Below are 19414 nucleotides of genomic sequence, written 5' to 3' on the forward strand. Positions count from 1 at the left end.
TTTCAGTGGGTTGATGGCTTCTTTTACTAATGAATTTTTTTATAAGTTCATTCATAATTTTTTAAATTTTAATTAAGTTCATAATTTTTAACATTAGTTATAAAGTTAACCAAGAGCGAACTAAAGGTTGTTTTAATAAAATTCTAAATCAGAAATTATGAAAGAGTTGTAGTTTCACTGTAGTATCAGCATCAAATGAAACTAATTTCTTTATTTTGTTTGCACAATATTAGAAATCTTGAGTCACATGGACAAGTAGGTGCAAATGGTAACCATCTGTAATTTTTTTAGTGTTTATTACCAAAAATTTAGACAAACAGAAGAACTACAAGACAGTAAAGAGATTTCCTACATCTCTTCTCTAGTTTCCCCTATTGTTATTATCATATTAGTACAATCATAAAAATTAAGAAATTAACATTAGGGCCCTCCCTGGTGGTGCAAGGGGTTAAAACTCAGCACTATGAAGCTTTAGCAGCCACTGCAGCACAAGTTCCATCCCTGGCCAGGGAGCAACCCACATGGTGCAGATCTTTCCTGCTTCACCCACTGTTCCCCTCAGTAGTGTATTTTAGTCAATCTGCCTACTCTGCTCCCCACTCTGTCTCTGGTGAATTCGCTTACCCTCTTGCACCTCTGGCCTATATCCCAGCTCTTGTATGCATAAATAAAAATAATTCTTTAGGAAAAAAAAGAAATTAACATTGGCACAATACTATTAACTAAACTACTGTCTTTATTTGGAATTCTCCAGTTTTTCTGCTAAAGTCCTCTTTCTCTTATAGGATCCAATCAGAGATCCCTATGGGCTTTTTTTTTGGCGGGGTGATAAATATTTTTGGAGGAAGATAAAAATGGAGATTTTTTTTTTTAAAAGATTTATTTGTTTGTTTGTTTATTTATGCATACAAGCACTGGGTACAGAAGTGCCAGAGGGTGAGAGAATTCACCAGAGCCAGAGTGGAGAGCAGAGCAGGCAGAAGGACTGAAGTACACTGCTGAGGGGAGCAGCGGGCGGAAGGAGAGGTCTGCAAGCCATGTGGGACCCTCCTCCGGAGGCCCGGGAGCAGCCGGGGTTCGAACCAGCACCGCAGAGGCTGCGGGCAGTTTCGCAACCCAGTGCTCAACCGCTGCGCCACCAGGGAGGCCCAAAAATGGAGATATTTTTGTTTTTCTTAGACTATCACCAACACTACATACCCTTTAAAATTTTTGTGAAAATTACAAATTTGAAAAACATGTTCAGTGATTGCATTCAAGTAATTGCATCCCATATAATTTTATCTGAGAAATTCTGTAGCAAAGCCTCAATCAGTGGTTCCTAATACTGGCTGCATGTGGGAATAATTTTATAACTTTTTAATACCTGCACTGTATCTCCAACCAATTATATCAAAATATCTATTTAGATTGAGACACTTTTTTAAAGTTCCCTCCCTGGTGGCGCAGGGGTAAAAGTCTCAGCGCTATCAAGCTATTCCCAGCCACTGGCCAGGGAGTGGACCTCTCCTGTCTTACCCGGACCTCCCTTGATTCACCCACAGCTCCTCTCAGCAGTGTATTTCAGTAGATCAGCCTGTTCTACTCCCCGCTCTGTCTCTGGTGAATCCTCTCAACCCCGGCACCTCTGGCCTACACCCCAGTTCTATTTTTTTTTTTAAAGATTTCTTTATTTATACAAGAACTGGCGTATAGGCCAGAGGCGCCGGGGGTGAGAGGATTCACCAGAGACAGAGCAGGGAGCAGAACAGACAGATGACCGAAAACACTGCCAAGGGGAGCAGCAGGTGAGACAGGAGAGATCTGCTGCACCATGTGGGTTGCTCTGCAGCTGGCGGGGATGGAACCGCACTGCAGTGGCTGTGGACAGCTTCACAGCACTACGCTCAAGAACCTGCGTCACCAGGGAGGCCCCAATAAAAGATAAATCTTATAAAAAAAATAAAGTTCCCCATTTAACTAGCATGTAGTCTTTGGATATGGTAAATCAACCAATTAAATATTTCTCCAAAAAGTAGTGACTGAGACTGTCAAATGCCTTATTCTACGACACACACACACAAGGATATTTAAGTCTGTCATGAATTTTTCTCTACTGAAACTTTTTTCTGATAATCAGTAATTCTAATCAATAATTATTTTTCCAAATCTGTGCTTATCAATGGGGATAATTCACACCGTTCCCCCCGCCCCAATAATGTCTAGAGGCATTTTTTTGTGTTGTCACAACTTGAGAGAGTGGTACTACTGGCATCTAGTGAGTAGAAGTCACAGATTCTACGAAATATCTTGCAATGCTTAGGGGAGGATCCCATATCAAATTATCCAGACCCAAATGTTAATAGCACTGAGGTTGAAAAAGACTGTTATAAATCCCAAGTCTTATTGGAAACATTTGGTTCAATGCAGAGCATTGGGGAAATAATGAAAATCTAGGCAGCTTTGTTGAGTGCCTATCACTCTGCTTAAAGAAAAGTTTCAGTTAAACCACACCCTCATTTAAATTAAAGCACAAAACCACAATCCAAAGCAGAGTACTCTGGAGGGTAGTCATGTCTTCCCTTTCTGTATTAATTTCTTATTCATGCTTTAACAAAACACCACAAATTTAGTGGTATAAAACAACACAAACTTGTCATCTTCGAGTTCTGTGTTTTAGTAGTCCAAAATCCAAGTGTCTGCAGAGTTGTGTTCTCTCTGGAGACTCTAGTAGAAAATCTGTTTTCTCAGCTTTTCCAGTTTTTAAAAGCTGCTCTTTACTCTTCAAAGTCTGCAACAGCTGGTCAAATCTCTGTCACATTGCATCAGTCTGACACTGGTTGTTTGATCTCTCCCTTCCATCTTTTCAACTCTTGTAATTACAGTGGGCCTACCAGAAAATCCAGGATAATCTCCCTATTTTAAGGTTAGCTGATTAGCAGCCTTAATTCCACCTGCATCCTAATTCCCTCTTGCCATGTAACATAGTCACAAGGTTCCAGGGGTAAGACACAGACATTTTTGAAGGAACCATTATTCTGTCTTCCATACCTTCTCTGGTTCAAATAAATCAGGGCTCATTAATTCAACGTGGTCATTTTATTGAGCACTTAAAACACGTTCTGCTGGTATGAAATTCCACAAATGTTAATTCTCTTTTCCTTCTTACATGTTAAGAATCTAACATTCGGGGCCTTCCTGGTGGTGCAAGGGGTTAAATCTCAGTACTATTAAGCTATCTGAAGATCCCCAGCCAGGGAGCTACCCACATGGTGCAGGAGACCTCTCTTGTCTTGCCTGCTGCTCCCCTCAGCAGTGTATTTCAGTCAGTCTGTCTGTTTTGCTCCCTACTCTGTTTCTGGTGAATCCTCTCATCTCCCCCACCTCTGGCCTACACCCCAGTTCTTGTATGTATAAATAAATCTTTTTAAAAAAAGAGAGTCTAACATTCATTTCAGTGTTTCCAAGACTTGCATAAAAGACTATAAAAGAATATAATGTTAGACATTGCCCCTGCCCTCAAAGAAAGTTGTCCTAGGGTAAAACGGTTACATACATGACACAATTAAATATCAATGTCAAACTAAATCCTCTCTGCACGAAAGAGTTGAGACTTAGGACATGGTTAGGAAAAGCAAATATACAGTGAATAACTAATGTTTCTTGCCTCTTTAAAAATAAACAAAAACAAGCAAACAAAAGCTGATCCATACATTGAAACATATTAAAAGGGAAATTTAGAAGTGTCTATTAAAGCTTGACTTAGAAAGCAATTATTTCTACCATTTTTCAGAGTATCCTCAGATCCTTAAAAGTTGATAACTGAAGAGGATGCCTCCCCTAATTTAATCTGCTGTATACCCTTTGGGTGAAACCCCAAACTACCAGATTAGATACATTTGGGATTATCCGTGGATTTTATTAGTTCAGAGTTCTGAATTCAATCATGAAGAGAAAGTAAATACTACTGTTTTAAGAAACAAGTATCAGCAGTCACAGAAGAAATCTGATAGGCCTTCTTTTGCATTTTTTTGTTAACAATTTGGAAGACTAGGACACAAACTACCAATTACACCCACAAACCTTATCACATCCACAATACTGTGAAGGATAATACTCTCCACTTTCTCTGTGCCTACGAGCTACTTCCACTTCATACATATTATCTCATTATTTTACACACCCATCCTGAAGGCAGATTTGGAGTCAACTAATTTTCCGGTGCACTTCTTCTTGGTAAGGTCACACAGGACATGGGCGATCGAGTCCAGGAATGAACTAGAAATATGTATTACCCCCTAACCCTAGCCTGCTTAAATGAGGATGAAGATGTATTGGCCTTCCACGAGGAATGCGTCAAAGTGCACATGTACCACATCATGGCATATAAACGTGAAATTTGAGAAATCTAAGCTGGGTTAAAAAAAAAAACAAACCAACGGCCGACCAGCGCGGGGTCCTTGCCGGGTCGCGGGTTCGCACACACAGCCAGGTGGGAAGCCCCCTAGGGTCGCCGGCTTCGCCGGCCTCACTCCCTACCTCCCGGAGGTTCGGGGTCCCGCTCCTTTCCTTCACCGGTGCAGCCCCCGTTCCCTCCTCCGCCGACAGTCTCTAGCCAGGCCTCCGGACGCGGCGCGGCGCAAACACTGCCGAGGGCGGCTTCCACCGCGCCGGCCCCGCAGCGGAGGAGCAAGCTCGGGTCAGACGGCAGGAAGCTCCTCAGCGCGCAGCCGCCGCGGCCTCCAAGCGCCCGCCAGCGGAGGGGCGCCGGGCCCTCCCGCTCCCGCTGCGGGCGGCCCGGAGGCGGCTTGGGGAGGCGAGCCGCGCCACCGCGCCGCCGCGGCCCGGGAGGTAGGTAGCCCCAGATGTCCGTCCGCCGCTCGGGCAGCTCCAGCGGCAGCGGCGAGCTCCGCGGCCTCCGCCTGCCTCGTCCTCCCCGGCTCCCGCGGCCGACGGGAATGGATCCGTCCTGCGGGGGGGATTGTGGGAGGCGCACGCGCGAGGGGCGGAGGGCATGTGGGGGGGGCCCGGAGGAGGCGGCGGCGGCGGCGGCCCTGGCGGCGGTTGGTGGCAGTGGGGGCGGGGAAGGGGGGAGGAAAGACGAGGAGGAGGAGGAGGCGTCTCGGGCTCGCGCCGCTGAAGGTACGCGTGAGGGGCCGCGCCGGAGCCGGCTCGACTGGGGCCGAGGGAGAGTGGGGAGCCGCGCGAGGAGGCGCCCCTGAGCACGAGCGTACGAGCTGGCGGGCGCGCGAGGCGGCCGAAGGCGGCGGTTGGTGGGAGCTGGGCGCCGCGAGCCCAGATACACTCTGGCGCGTGCGGGCGGGCGTGCGCGCTGCGCCGCCCCAGTCGGGCGAAGGGGGAGGACGGAGGGGGGAACGTGAGGAGGGAGGAGTGGGAGGTGGGGGGGGCACGAGGCGCCCTTCGCTCCCTCCCTCCCTCCCGAGGAGCTGCCGCCGCCGCCGCTCTGCCGCCGCCGCCGCTCCCGCCGCCATTTTGGGTTCGCTTTGCGGAGGGGGAGACGATCCCCGTCTCGGTTGCGGGACCCGCCTCCCCTCAGTTTCCCCAGCTTAGCCCCACGCCTTTCCCTTCTCCTCTCGCATTTCCGCCAGTCCGCTCACCGCTGGCTGCCTCCTGACAAGCGTGAGGGATCCGCCGTGGACCAAGGGAGCGGAGGAGCCTGGTGGCGGCCGCCCCCTCTTCCCCACTTCCCTGCACTCTCATCTCTGTCGGCCTCGGCCTCTGACACGGTGAGTAGAACTGCCTGGGGAGGCCTTAGGGCCTAAGTACTCCCTCAGCGGCTCCGTCCTTAGCTTCCTGGGAGCCACTGTCACCTCCCGGACCTGGACCTCCGGGAGCGCGGCGGTAAGGATGGGGGAGGGGCGAGGAGGGAAGGGGAGATCCTGCGCTGGACCGGGAAGTCCCTCCTGGCGGAGGTGAAGGGGTGTCCCTGACAGGCGGGCTCCTCGCTGGGGGAGGGGGCGGGAAAGTGAGCGAGTGGAGGCGGAGTCGACTGTGTGCCCCTGACAGGTTAGTTTGTGTGTTGTGGGAGCATCCCCGTAGTCCAGCTTGTGTGTGGTGGAGCGACAGGAGTGGCTGGAGGGGTGATTTCCTGAGGGCAGTTTACGTGTCTAAGGAGGTCTGTGGTGCGCCCGACGTGCTCAACAGTATGTGGGAACGACAGGATGATCTCAGTGTTGTAAGTTTAATAAATGTTCCTGGTTAGTTTGTACAGGGAAAGACATGTTTTTGATCTAGAAAGGCAGATGGTCTGTTGGTGTATAGCGGCTGTGTTTGTGTGTGTATGCAAGGACGGAAAAGTGTTCCGAAAGAGTTTGCTTGCTTTTGTGTGCGTGTAATGGAATCCCACTGAAAAGTTAGCTTATTTTAAAATAAAACTTGTGTACCCTGCTGGTTGTTATATGTGTCTTTTAGGGATTGGAAGCGCTCATTTGTTGGGAAACAGCAGTCATGGCAGTAGTTTAGACAATATAGCGTATAGGTGTGGAGGCAGGAGAAACTTGTCAGAACCAGCTGTGGTCTTAAGAATAGTTTTTCTGTGTAGAGTGACTCGTATAAATGTGAAGACCCAGAACATCTTAAACAGGACAATTACTGTGAGAGTATACGGAATGGATGGCCATTTTGTTGACTTTCTATTAACGCTTTATGATCGAATAAAGCGTTTTATATTTTTCACAATTCTTTTTCAATTTCTTTGTGATTCTAAGTCTTGAAATTGGTAGGATGGATGCTTTCTCCCATTTTACCAAATAGAAAATTCAGGCATCAAAAGAGAATTTTTCCAAGGTCACATGTTAAATTGGTGACAAAGGGGTCTGTAACTCAAATATAGTTATTATCTGTCCACACCATACCATGGTACCTCAGTGCGTCTTTGTCAGACAAAACTGAGTTTATTGAAAAGATGGGAGTAGTTGGATTGTAATTGGTAGAGATTTTTGTCAAACAGGTATATGTGCAGAGGAGGTTGTCCTTGCCAGATTAGCCAGTCTGAAGTGGGTATCCACGACTACATTATCTTTCTTAATGGAGGAAACAGAGCATTTCTAACACTTCAGTTTGTTTGAGGGGCGCATGTCTATCATAACTTGTATTGGAGCTGCTGTGTAGGGCTTAACGGCTTAATTTTCAATATAAACGAAAAAGGATCTTTCATTCCTCTGACAAATATTTATGGAATTACTATTCAGTAACTGGTCCCACATTGGGGTGAGAATAATCAAGGTGACCCTGTCGAGACACCTTGGGTTCCTATGAGGGTACTTGTTTTGACAGCAGTGTATTAAGTAGAGGGAAAAAGGCAAGTCAATGTGGAATTGAAACTAGAAAATCTTCCTAAAAAGTCTGTTCCCTTTGGATGGAATTTATGTTCTCTACACATTCTAATATGACAGGATACAAGTGTATTTAAGTATCAAATAGGGTGGCCAGTTTGTGTTAGAGTGTGCCGCCTTTTGCATTTCTTTTGGCATTTATGAGTTAACTGTTTTTGGCATCTGGAAATAGCTGATATATGTGCCTGTGGATATTAGAACTTTTTGGCTGGACTGAAGGAATTCTTCGAAAGTCTAAATTTGTAGTAAGGATTCCTTCTGTGAGTTTAAGGAGAGACTACTTGAACTAAGCCAACTTAACTGTGTTTCTCTGGAAAAGAGAATGTTTTTGATATGGTGGATTAGTGGTACTTAGGTGTTTTGGGGTCACTTATCCTTCTGAGAGTAATGAAAGACCCTCACTGTAGAAAATGAGCATAAGCACAGTCACACAAATTATGCATACAATTTCAGGAACTTAAATTGCAGTGAGGTAGAGCCAATTTATATTCAGGTCTCATTTGAAAGCCTTTTTCTGTTAATCATTTTGTTTTGGTGTGGAAATGTTGCTATGAGTTTAAGATGCGTCTCTGACAGTATTTAAGCATGCTGACATTAAGGAGCACTTTAAGATCCATGTTTTTTATTTTTTGCAGATTATTTCATCAGTGTCAGTACAATGAATTTGGGTGAGGTGATAAGAGAATGATATAGCACAAATATGTGTAACTTTATTCTTTATCATTATCTTTTTGTTCTCACACTCATTTCTTTTCAGTTTTGCACTGGAACTGAGATGTTTTGAAGATCGTTTCCTGGAGTTTATCTTAGTTACAACAAACATTATTGAGTTAATCCTAGGAAGGGAATGCGAAAATGAAAATATATGGCCTTTGTCCTTAAAAGAAAATCTAATCCAATTAAATCAATGAGTTGTATGATGGTGGGGTAATTCAAAAAGAGGAGGAACAAAACAGGATATTCTTAGAAGTTAAGTTTTTATGAATTTTGTGCAGAGACTTTTTGCCACTACTTAGTCTAGGACTAAGTAAGTGTAACTCTTTTTTACATGCAACTTTGTAACTCAGACTTTTGTGTTGCTTTCATGTCATGTTTTTAGATGAAAGAGCTATGGGTTTGAAAGGAGGCAGACATTGGTTACATTCTTATCTTGTTTGGATACATTTCTACAATAAAAAGTTCTCTTTTTTTTTTTTTTTTTTTTTGTGGGACCCTTACTGGCAGCTGGGGAATGAACCAGCACTGCAGAGGCTGCAGGCAGCCTTGCAGCCCAGCGCTCAACCGCTGCACCACCAGGGGAGGCCTATATAATAAAAAGTTCTTAAGGTCCTTTTGGGATATATGTGCATCTGGAAAATACTTCTGGGGTAAAATCCAGTAACTATTTGACAAACTCCTTATGAATCTAGTACTGAAAATTAAAAATAATTACTGCCTTTTAAAAAGAACATGAAACTCAGAAAGATGTTTTAATAGGACAGATGACAGGATTCAGTATGATAATGGAAAGATCTTAAGGAAAATGATTTGCTGTTGTCATGGCTTCAGTGTGATTGTCATGTAAATTTGGAAAGAGTGGTATATTCGGTATTTTTTTTTTATCTTGGGTAGTAAGTTTCTTTCCTTCATAACATGTCATATATGTATATACCTTGTGTGTATAGTTGTATATAGTGTAGTTGTATGTGTGAAATACTTCACAATTTAAAAAAATTTTTGTAATAATTACAAAAAGTTTAGGGTCTTTGAGGATCAAGAATAGGAAGTGATTTTCATGTTCTGTTATTGGCTTGTATTCTAAAATATGGAAAATAACTTACTTGTATCTGGCTAGGCATTGTCTTTTTTTTGTTTTTAAAGATTTATGTATGCATGTAAGAACTGGGGTACAGACCATAGGTGTGGGGTGTGAGAGGACGTACCAGAGACAGAGTGGGGAGCAGAACAGGCAGATTGGCTGAAATAAACTGCTGAGGGGAGCAGTGGGTGAGTCAGGAGAGTCATGGCATGCTGTGCCATGTGGGTCACCTCCCTGGCCTGGGATCGAACTCGTGCTGCAGTGTCTGAGGATAGCTTCATAGTGTTGCGTCTTAACCCCTTTTGCCACCAGGGAGGCCCCTAGGCATTGTCTTTACAGTATTAGCAGTACCACTTGAGGTTTTAAGTCTTCTCTTTCCTGCCTTATGAATAAAGAATTGCTACATTGAATCCTGCCTAAAATGAACTGCTGGTACACAGTGGAGAAGTTTTACTATGTGTGTAGGTGCTAGGTCTTCAGCTAAGTAATGTCATTCTTCTATTTGAGTTAGTGTGTTGTTCTGAATCTCTTAAAGGTAGCATACAACCTTGCTGAAATGTCCTGAAAGAGCTGATTGGTGGTAGCTTCTCCAAAAACATGAGATATCTCCAAAAACATGAAAACGTAGTTGTCATTGAGAAAAAAGTGAAACTAACTTTTGTTTTTGAGCCAGTGGTATCTTTTAAAAAAATAATTTTTATTTAAATTGTAATGCTTTTTGTTTATATTATTTTTATGGAGAGGTTAGATTTTCATACTTAAGATTTGTCATCTTAGTTAATAGCTTTCTATCTTACATTTCATGCTCTAGAAATCACTTTTTTAGTGACTCATTAGGGATATTAATGGCCATATGATGTTGACAATATAATTAATAAATTATGACTTTAAGTGATGCCAGAAACTTTTTTTTTTTAAAATAATAAATTTTATTTTTATATTCCCCCATACAAATGCAAACGCCCCATTCTGACCCCAATCCTTCCCCTCCCGCCCCCCACCCCCAAAAAAGTGTCTCTGGTTCATAGTTTTTTGCTGATTTTGATTTTCACTTTCTTATATTCATTTTCCTGGTCCCTTATTTAAGTTTTCTAGATTCCTGCTATGAGTGAGACCATCCGGTATTTTTCTTTTTCTTTTTGGCTTATTTCGCTGAGCATGATCCCTTCCAGCGCCATCCATGTTGCTGCAAATTGCATGTGTTTATCTTTTTTGAATGCTGAGTAATATTCCATGGTATATATGTACCACATCTTCTTGATCCAGTCATCTATTTTTGGGCATTTGGGTTGTTTCCAAAGCTTAGCTATTGTAAACAGTGCTGCTATAAACATAGGGGTGCAGGTGTTCTTTGGAATTGATGTTTCTGTGTCCTTTGGGTAAATACCTAGGAGTGGAATTGCTGGATCATATGGAAGCTCTATGTTTAGTAGGTCCAGAAATCTCCACACAGCTCTCCATAGTGGTTGGACCAGTTTGCACTCCCACCAACAGTGCAGAAGAGTTCCTTTTTCTCCACACCCTCGCCAACATTTGTTGTTGCTAGTTTTTTTAATATGTGCCATTCTCACTGGTGTGAGATGGTATCTCATGGTAGTTTTGATTTGATGCCAGAAACTTAACTGATAACCTTATTGCTACTTCAGAGTTGTATTTACTACATTAAACATCTAACTTTTTCATGTTTGAAAAATCCATACAATTTTAACATTGCTTGTTTTTGCTATTCATAGTTTTTATTTTTTTAAATGCTCATTTTGTAGAACTGGGGAGTAGGCAAAAGGTGTAGGGGGTGAGAGGATTCACCACAGAATGGGAAGCAGAGCAGACAGGTCAACTGAAATACACTCCTAAGCAGCGGTGTATTTCACCGGCATTACTTCACCTGGCCGGCAGCGGGCGAGACAGGAGAGGTCTGCTGTGCCATATGTGGGTTAGCTACCTGGTGGGGGTTTGAACTCCGGCCTTAATGGTAGTAGTGCTGAAACTTAACCTGAAGACCCTTCATAGTTCTTAGTCATTTACTCTCAGACATGCAAGTTGATGCCAGGATCGTATACTTTTTTCCATTTGATTTTGTTCAGCTTTTAAATTTGGAAATTGCAAACATGAGAAGAATAGTATAATGAGGTCCTTATGTACTCAACATCCAGCCTCAACAATTTTCAACATCTATTTATCACACTTTAATCATCTATGGGCCTCTCCCCATCCTCCCCCCTTTACTATAATGTTGAAGCAAATCTCCCAGATATTTTATTACTTCATCCATAAATACTTCTATTTATATGTTGTTTGTACTCTTAAATAGGGACTCATTTCTCCATAGTTAGGTTTATATAACTTTTTTTTTTCTTTTTTTAAAAAGATTTATTTATTTATACAAGAACTGGGGTACAGGCCAGATGCACGAGAGGGTGAGAGGACTCACCAGGACAGAGCGGGGAACAGAACTGGCAGATGGACCGAAACACACTGCTGAGGGGAGCAGCGGGCGAGATAGGAGAGGTCTGCCTCGCCATGTGGGACCCTCGCTGGCCCGCTGGGATCGAACCGGTGCTGTAGAGGCTGCAGACTCCTTCACAGTGCTGTGCTCAACCGCCTGCGCCACCAGGAGAGGCCCTATATAACTTCTTAAGGTTGACAGTAGTTGAAACTAAACTTACACTACTTCTGATCCTTATTGCCTATTGATAGGGATTCCGATTCCCTCTGCAAAATGAGAAGAAATGATAGGAACAGGTTAAATTAACATCACTGTTTTTAGATGTTTGCATTGAAATGCCGTTTCTGTTTGCCAGAAAAGCTTATCAACTTTTTTGAAATCTACAAGTTATGAGTCTCATAGTTTTTTTTGTTTTTTGTTTTAGTTATAGTGACAGGATACTAAAAACGTTTTCTAGTTCCTCTTGATTTTCTGAGTGGATCCAATCACTACAGAGATGATACTGGTGATAATGAATAGGAGCTGAAGTTCTAAAGTCACCTTAGAGTTGAAAGAGAATGAAGTGCACATTGGTTTGCATTTTGAAATTCTCACTGTGGGCATTGGAAAATTCAGTATATTGCTTAAATTTTTAAATATGAACTGTGTTATAGAGCATGGCTGTTGATATTGCAGAAAAAGAAAGCAAATATTCCTATTTTTTATTAAGTTGAATTGAATTTTTATTGAGTTATTAAGATGAATCAATAGAAAGATATGAGTGGTTGCTAGTAAAATAGCATTTAGATATGCATCCTTCCTTTCCACAAAAAGCTGACAGTTATAGATTAATGAATGTGAATTCCATCATTAGTGAAAGTCTGGTAAACTTATCTTTTGTTTTATCTTTTTTTTTCTTTTAAAGATTTATTTATTTATACATACAAGAGCTGGGGTACAGGCCAGAGATGCGGGGGGCAAGAGGACCCACCAGAGACAGAGTGGGGATAAGAACAGGCAGACTGACTGAAATACACTGCGGAGGGGAGCAGCGGGCGAGTCAGGAGATGTCTGCTGTGCCATGTGGGTTGCTCCCTGGCCGGCCAGGGATCAAATTCGTGCTGCGGAGGCTGTGGACTGCTTCGTAAGTGTGGTGCTTTAACCCTTGTGCCACCAGGGAGGCCCTATCTTTTTTTTTTAAAGATTGTTTATGCTTACAAGAGCTGGGGTGCAGGTCAGAGGTGTGGGGACTGAGAGGATTCACCAGAGACATATTGGGGAGCAGAACAGGCAGATGTACTGAAATACACTGCTGAGGAGAGCAGTGGGCTAGAGAGGAGAGGTCTGCTGTGCCTTGTGGTCACCTCGCTGGCCTGGGATGGAACTCGTGCTGCAGTGGCTTCGGATAGCTTCATAGTGCTGCATCTTAACCCCCTGCGCCACCAGGGAGGCCCTCTTTTGTTATGTCTTATGTTGTAGCCCCATGAATCTTTGGCTAAATCTTATTGTTTGACATTTTGTTTTGCCTTTTCCATACTTGATACCAAATCAGTTTTATTTGCGCTATAACAAGTGCATAGATTATAAAGTAGCTATATGAGGGCTTCCTAGTGTAAATGATATCATTTGGAATGTGACGGAGGCACACCTTTTAATAAGTTTTCTTAAATTCACTGGTAATAATGAAAACTCCGGGGTTTAAATATTTACTAACATAACAAGACTAACATAGGGCTGAATGTGGAGACTTTAAAAAAGATTATCTTTGAAAGGAGAAACTATTAATTTTGACATTTGAGAAAATGGGGGAGTGACTCAGTCATACATAATAATTAAAGTGAACTGATTATTATATATAATATGAATGAATATCAGTGTCTTCAAAGATCATTGGAAGATATAAATCCCAAGTAAATTGAGATTCTGTCAAGCTAAATGATAACACAGGTTGGGAAGTTAGAGTTTAGATGCAGAAGCATATCAGTAAAGAAAAGAACAGTCATCTTGAAACCACAATGAATTAGAGATTTTATTTTTTAAAGATTTATTTATTTTTATGCAAGAGCTGGGGTACAGGCCAGAAGTGCAGGAGGGTGAGAGGATTCACCAGAAGCAGAGCAGGGAACAGAACAGGCAGCCTGAGTGAAATACACTGCTGAGGGGAGCAGTGGGCGAGACAGGAGAGGTCTGCTGCGCCATGAGGGAATCTCCCTGGCCGGCCTGGAATTGAACCCGCACTGCAGAGGCTGCGGACAGCTTCACAGCGCTGCCCTTGACCTGCGGCGCCACCGGGGAGGCCCTGAATTAGAAATTTAACTGTGTGTGTGTTTAAAGAGGAAAAACCTTCATATATAGACCATAAGATCAGGGTTTAATACAGGTTAGCAAGTATTTCTTTGTTTATTCTTCCAGCCAAATAAAATTACTACAATGCTTACTCTAGTCCCTTTTCTGTGGTTAGGTGTTGGGGAAAGAAGACTTTTTTTTTCTCTCTCAGAGTTGTACATCTAGTTTGAGGAACATCTTGTTAACAAACATGTTACATTTCATTGTCTGAAATTAAGAACCACAGTGCTTATTTCTACTTGAGTATGCTGATAAAATGGCTAGACTTAGCTTTCTAGATATCCATTGTGAATAACCACATAGGGTAATACAACTAAATACATGTTTATGAGTGAGGTATCAAAAGACATGAAACTCCTTACCCATTAATGTGGTAACCATTTTGGCTTTGAAAACTTAAGAGTAGGGCCTCCCCTGGTGGCGCATGCAGTTGAGTTCCTGTGCTGTGAAGCTGTCTGCAGCCTCTGCAGCGCTGCGAGGGTCCCACATGGTGTGGCGGACCTCTCCTGTCGCGCCCGCTGCTCCCCTCAGCAGTGTTTCGTCAGTCTGCCTGTTCTGTTCCCCGCTCTGTCTCTGGTGAATCCGCTCACCCTCTCACGCATCTGGCCTGTACCCCAGTTCTTGTATAAAATAAATAAATAAATCTTTAAAAAGAAAAGTTACAGAGTAAAATGAGATCAAGATGCTTCCTAATTTTTTATTTAGTTTACTGGGCAGTGTTAAACCTTCCTTTGAAGAAGATGGTATTTTTATCTGTATACTTAATAAATATAAAAATCCTAGAATACATGTAAATACTAAAGTTTTCTTATTGTGTACTTTGGGACATATTTTCTAGGTGTGGGCAAGAATCTATGGAATGGAATGGAAATAGGACATGATAAAGTTAGTGACAGCATACAAGTTATTAATTGTTGATTTAAAAACCTATCAGATCTGGGCCTCCCTGGTGGTGCAAGGGGTTAAGAAGCAACCTGTGAAGCTATCTGCAACCACTGCAGCATGAGTTCGATCTCCCACCAGGGAGCTTACCCACATGGCACAGCAGTCCTCTCCTGTATCGCCCGCTGCTCCTCTCAGCAGTGTATTTCAGTCAGTCTGCCTTTCTGCTCCCTACTCTGTCTCTGGTGAATCCTCTCACCCCTGCACCCCGGACTGTACCCCAGTTCTTGTATGCATAAATGAGCAAATCTTTTTTAAAAAAAACCTATCCAATATCTTAGCTGATGCCTGAAATAAATACTCTTTTGCTTGAGTATAGGACTTCACACTTGCCATTCCACCTCTACCATTAGGAAAATGTAGGGCACATCTGTTGAATTGGCGCTGTGCCTAAAAGACCAGTAGTTTTGGACTGTGTCGTTCCAGGAAGAGAAAATAATTTCAAAACATTGAAGGGAAACATTTCTAGAAACAACATATTCCCCAGAGTTTATCTGACTTCTTGTTGTTATTTTCTAGAAATCACCAGAGAATTGAGGGTCCCTATCTTGTACAGTTTCTTTTTCCCCAGTTAGAATTATTAGTAGTGTGTATTAGACATCCAGTTCTCTTCCAAGAGGTTGTTGTCTTAAGTAGAACGAAGCTGTTTAAGATAGTAATAAATTTGGGATTCAGATAACTCTCTACAAATATTTCTAAATGAATTTCTTCCACAAAAATCTGGAAACTATTCACTGAGACTTAGAGGGTTTATTTTATTATTTATTTATTTATTTATTTATTTATTTATTTATTTATTTTGTACAGCCGGGAAATGAACCGTTGCTGTAGAGGCTGCGGGCAGCCTCGCAGCCCAGCGCTCAACCGCTGCGCCACCAGGGGAGGCCTTGGAGCTAGAGGGTTTAAAAATGACTACCTCCTAGTTTCATAGGTATCCATCCTGTACCTTACCTTAGAAGCTTCTCTAAAAACAGGGTCACGGGCCTCCCCGGTGGTGCAGCGGTAGAGCGCTGGGTTGCAAAGCTGCCCGCGGCCTCTGCGGCGCCGGTTCCATCCCCGGCTGCTCCCCGGCCACTGGAGGAGGGTCCCACACGGCGTGCAGACCTCTCTTGCCGCCCGCTGCTCCCCTCAGCAGTGTACTTGGGTCCTTCTGCCTGCTCTGCTCCCCGCTCTGGCTCTGGTGAATTCTCTCACCCTCCCGCGCTTCTGACTGTACCCAGTGCATGTATAAACAAAACAAACAAATAAATAAATAAATAAAACATGCCTCTATTAAAAAAAAAATAAAAAAAAAATAAAAACAGGGTCACAACTCTTTTGTGGTGGCAATGGTAGTTATAGCAGTCATGGGCCCCATTGAGACTTTAGTGAAACTTTTGTATCCGTTCTCCCAAAATGCACATATACGAATAAAATTTTTTTTTTAAATAAACCAGCATTTTATTTGTTTAAAGATTTATTTATTTATTTATACAAGCACTGGGTACAATCAGAAGCCCGGGAGGGTGAGAGAATTCACCAGAGCCAGAGCGGGGAACAGCAGGCAGACAGACGAAGTACACTGCTGAGGGGAGCAGCGGGTGGCAGGAGAGGTTTGCACGCCATGTGGGACCCTCTCTGGGTGGCCGGGGATCGAACTGGCGCTGCAGAGGCTGTGGGCAGCTTCGCAGCCCAGCACTCAACCGCTGCGCCACCAGGGGAGGCCCCAAATAAAATTTTTGATACATAATTTTTCGGGGGTTCATGGGCACCTGTGACTGTAGGCCAGTATCTTTTATTTCATAAGCATCTTAATTATGAATGTTACGGAATGACAGTTCAATTCTTTACCAACAGAGACTGCTCTAAAACATGGAAATAAACACATGAGAGTATAATGGTGGTTTAAGTAAATCTTTGCTGAACTGCTTTCATCTCTGCATTTTGCTTTCTCCTCACTTTTTTTCAGTGGAATGATTTCTGGAGACTCATCAGTTAATACAACCTATCAAAGTTATTAGAAGGGGCAACTGGCTATAAGAAAAGTAGTTGTTTTCCAAAATTGGATAGTAGCAAAGTGGTAATCATCTCTCTGTTCCTCACCCTGATTGACTCCCTGTCTCTCTGGCTTTACCTGCATACACCTTTCTGAAGGCAATTTATGAATTCAGGCCTGACCATGTTTCTTGACAGAACTGATGTTTTAGCACTCTCTTCAAGATCTGCCTACTACTTCAGTTTTGTGTCTCATTGGGCCTTTTTACCTTTACTTATACTCTAGCTGTTTGGAACTGTTATTCCCAAACATGGTTCCTACTAATGACTGACTGCTTCAAAACACCTACCCTTCCTCAGACAAAGTTCAAGGTAATGCTATGAAGCCTTACCTGGTCACTTCCCCTCTTTTGGTAAACAATAGGCACTCATTTTGGTAAGCAATAGGCACTCTTTGGCATATACTTAGGATTGGAATTGCAGGGTCGTGGGATGAGCATATTGTTATATCTAGTAAATATTGTCAGTTTTTCATGTTGATTGTTTGACTTTAAAACCATCAGTATATGGGTATTCCAGTTGTTTTACGTCACCAACATTTCATTGTCATTCTTTTTAGTTTTAGCCATTCTGGTGGCTAATCATTGTGGTATTGCTGTGCATTTCCTTGATTACTGTTGAGGTTAAGTATCTTTTTTTATGTTTGTTGGACATTTGGACATTTTCTTTTATGAAGTACCTGCTCTTAATGTATACTCTGAATGTGATTCTCAGATATATGTATTGCAAGAATCATCATCCATGTGTGACTTGTCTTTTACTCTCTTGGTATCTTATGATGAACAGAATTCTTATTTTTGATAAAGTCCAATTTGTCACTTTTTTTACTTAAAAAAAAAAAAAGAATGATCTAGTTAGCAGAAGTATGTAGTTGGGAATTGGGAGAGAAATATGAACAGTCATGAAGGTAAAACTTCACCAAAGCAACATAAATAAGATCTACAGATCTGTTTATAACATTATGCCTCAGTCAACAATATTGCTTTGTATACTTAGGTATTTTTTAAGAGGATAGAGCTCTCACCACAATAAAATAGAATAACATTTTTAAAAAGTAGGTGTACAGTAGGTGGTGGTATATTGAGTGGAAACAAAGAGGAATTTTTTTTAATTTATTTTATTTTTAAAAAAGATTTATTTATGCATACAAGAACTGGGGTACAGGCCAGAGGTGTGGGGGGGCATTGAGAGGATTCACCAGAGACAGAGTGGGGAACAGAACAGGTAGACTGACTGAAATGCACCACTGAGGGGAGCAGCAGGAGAGACAGGAGAGGTCTGCTGCACCATGTGGGTTGCTCCCTGGCTGCTTGGGGATCAAACTCGTCATCGTGCTGCAGAGCCTGCGGATAGCTTTATAGTGCTGTGCTTAACCCCTTGTGCCATCAGGTAGGCATCTTATTTTATTATTTAAAAAAATTTTTTTAAAAGATTTATTTATTCATGCATACAAGAGTTGGAGTGTAGGTTAAAGGTGCATGGGAGTGACAGGATTCACCAGAGACAGAGTAGGGAGCAGAACAGGCGGATCTACTGAAACACACTGCTGAGGGGAGCAGTGGGTGACACAGGTGAGGTCTGCTGTTCCATGTGGGTTAGCTCCTTGACCGGGGATTGAACTTGTGCTGCTGTGGCTGCCAGTAGTTTCATAATGCTGAGAATTAACCCCTTGCACCACCAGGGAGGCCCTATTTTTAAAAATTTTATATATATGTTACATCATTCTTCCTTTTTGTACAATGTATGTTTACTTCTCTCAGGTGTAGTACCTGTATAATCCCTACTATCAGTTCACCCGTATACTATCACCCTGGTCCCTTGTGCTCTTCTCTTCCTGTTTTGATCCTTTTCCCTTGCAATCTCCTGCAGAGTGTCTCTGATTTATAGTTGCCCGTTAATTTTATTTTTTAATTTATTAAAAAAGTTTTTCCTGATCCCTTACTTGGTTCCCCTACATAGGAGAGGAATGTCTTAAGATAACTTGTCAGTATAAGAGTAATGGGGTTAGAAAGTAAATCCTGAAGCTAATTGGTTAACTTCTCAGTTTCATGTAGACATGATCAAAACAAGACTTTGAGTGGTATATGCATATGATGGCTATGTAAATTTTAGTGTTTCCCCCCCCATGATTCAGGATTTTTATTAAGTATAGCTGAGGTTGCTCAAATCTTTAAAAAATCTTTTCATTGATTTTAAAAAAATTATAAAACTAATACAAAGAGTGTGTTTGTGTGTGTGTGTATATATATATTTTACTTACAAATTTTTCTCTCTAAAGTAACGAGTACTGTCAATTAATATGTAGTCATCCATACTTATTTCTGAACGCATACCAATATATATGGGTTTTTCCTCCTCTTTACAAATAAGAGATCTTGCTTGCTTTTTACTTAAAATTAGCAGATAGAGCTCTTAATTATGTGTATGTATGTATATTGCATTCTTTTTGTGGCCACTTCAAGACATGCTGTTTTATTTTTCTGTGATGGAGTCTCAAAAGTGAAATTACTATTGGAGTGAAATAATAACATTTTG

General features: G+C 42.2%; 2 protein-coding genes across 6 annotated transcripts in view; one reads left to right on the plus strand and one right to left on the minus strand.

The window, feature by feature from the left end:
• DAP3 (death associated protein 3) overlaps positions 1-5859 on the minus strand; it is a 29620-nt gene extending 23761 nt beyond the window's left edge. For 2 of the 4 annotated variants that reach the window (XM_054690941.1, XM_037498934.2), the window contains exon 1: positions 4519-4553. The gene's annotated coding sequence lies outside the window, so the exon portion shown is untranslated. Of the gene's footprint in view, positions 1-4518; positions 4583-5597 lie in introns of those variants that run through there. The other 2 variants (XM_054690940.1, XM_037498935.2) reach the window with 2 other exon arrangements.
• Positions 5075-19414, plus strand: part of ASH1L (ASH1 like histone lysine methyltransferase) — a 213512-nt gene continuing 199172 nt past the window's right edge. Inside the window, exons 1-2 of one of the 2 annotated variants that reach the window (XM_037499166.2) lie at positions 5075-5121; positions 5589-5726. The gene's annotated coding sequence lies outside the window, so the exon portion shown is untranslated. Of the gene's footprint in view, positions 5727-19414 lie in introns of both variants that reach the window. The other variant, XM_037499167.2, reaches the window with a different exon arrangement.

The sequence above is a fragment of the Talpa occidentalis genome, unplaced genomic scaffold, assembly GCF_014898055.3.
Source record: "Talpa occidentalis isolate TD23 unplaced genomic scaffold, MPIMG_talOcc4v2.1 talOcc4.9, whole genome shotgun sequence".
NCBI lineage: Eukaryota > Metazoa > Chordata > Mammalia > Eulipotyphla > Talpidae > Talpa > Talpa occidentalis.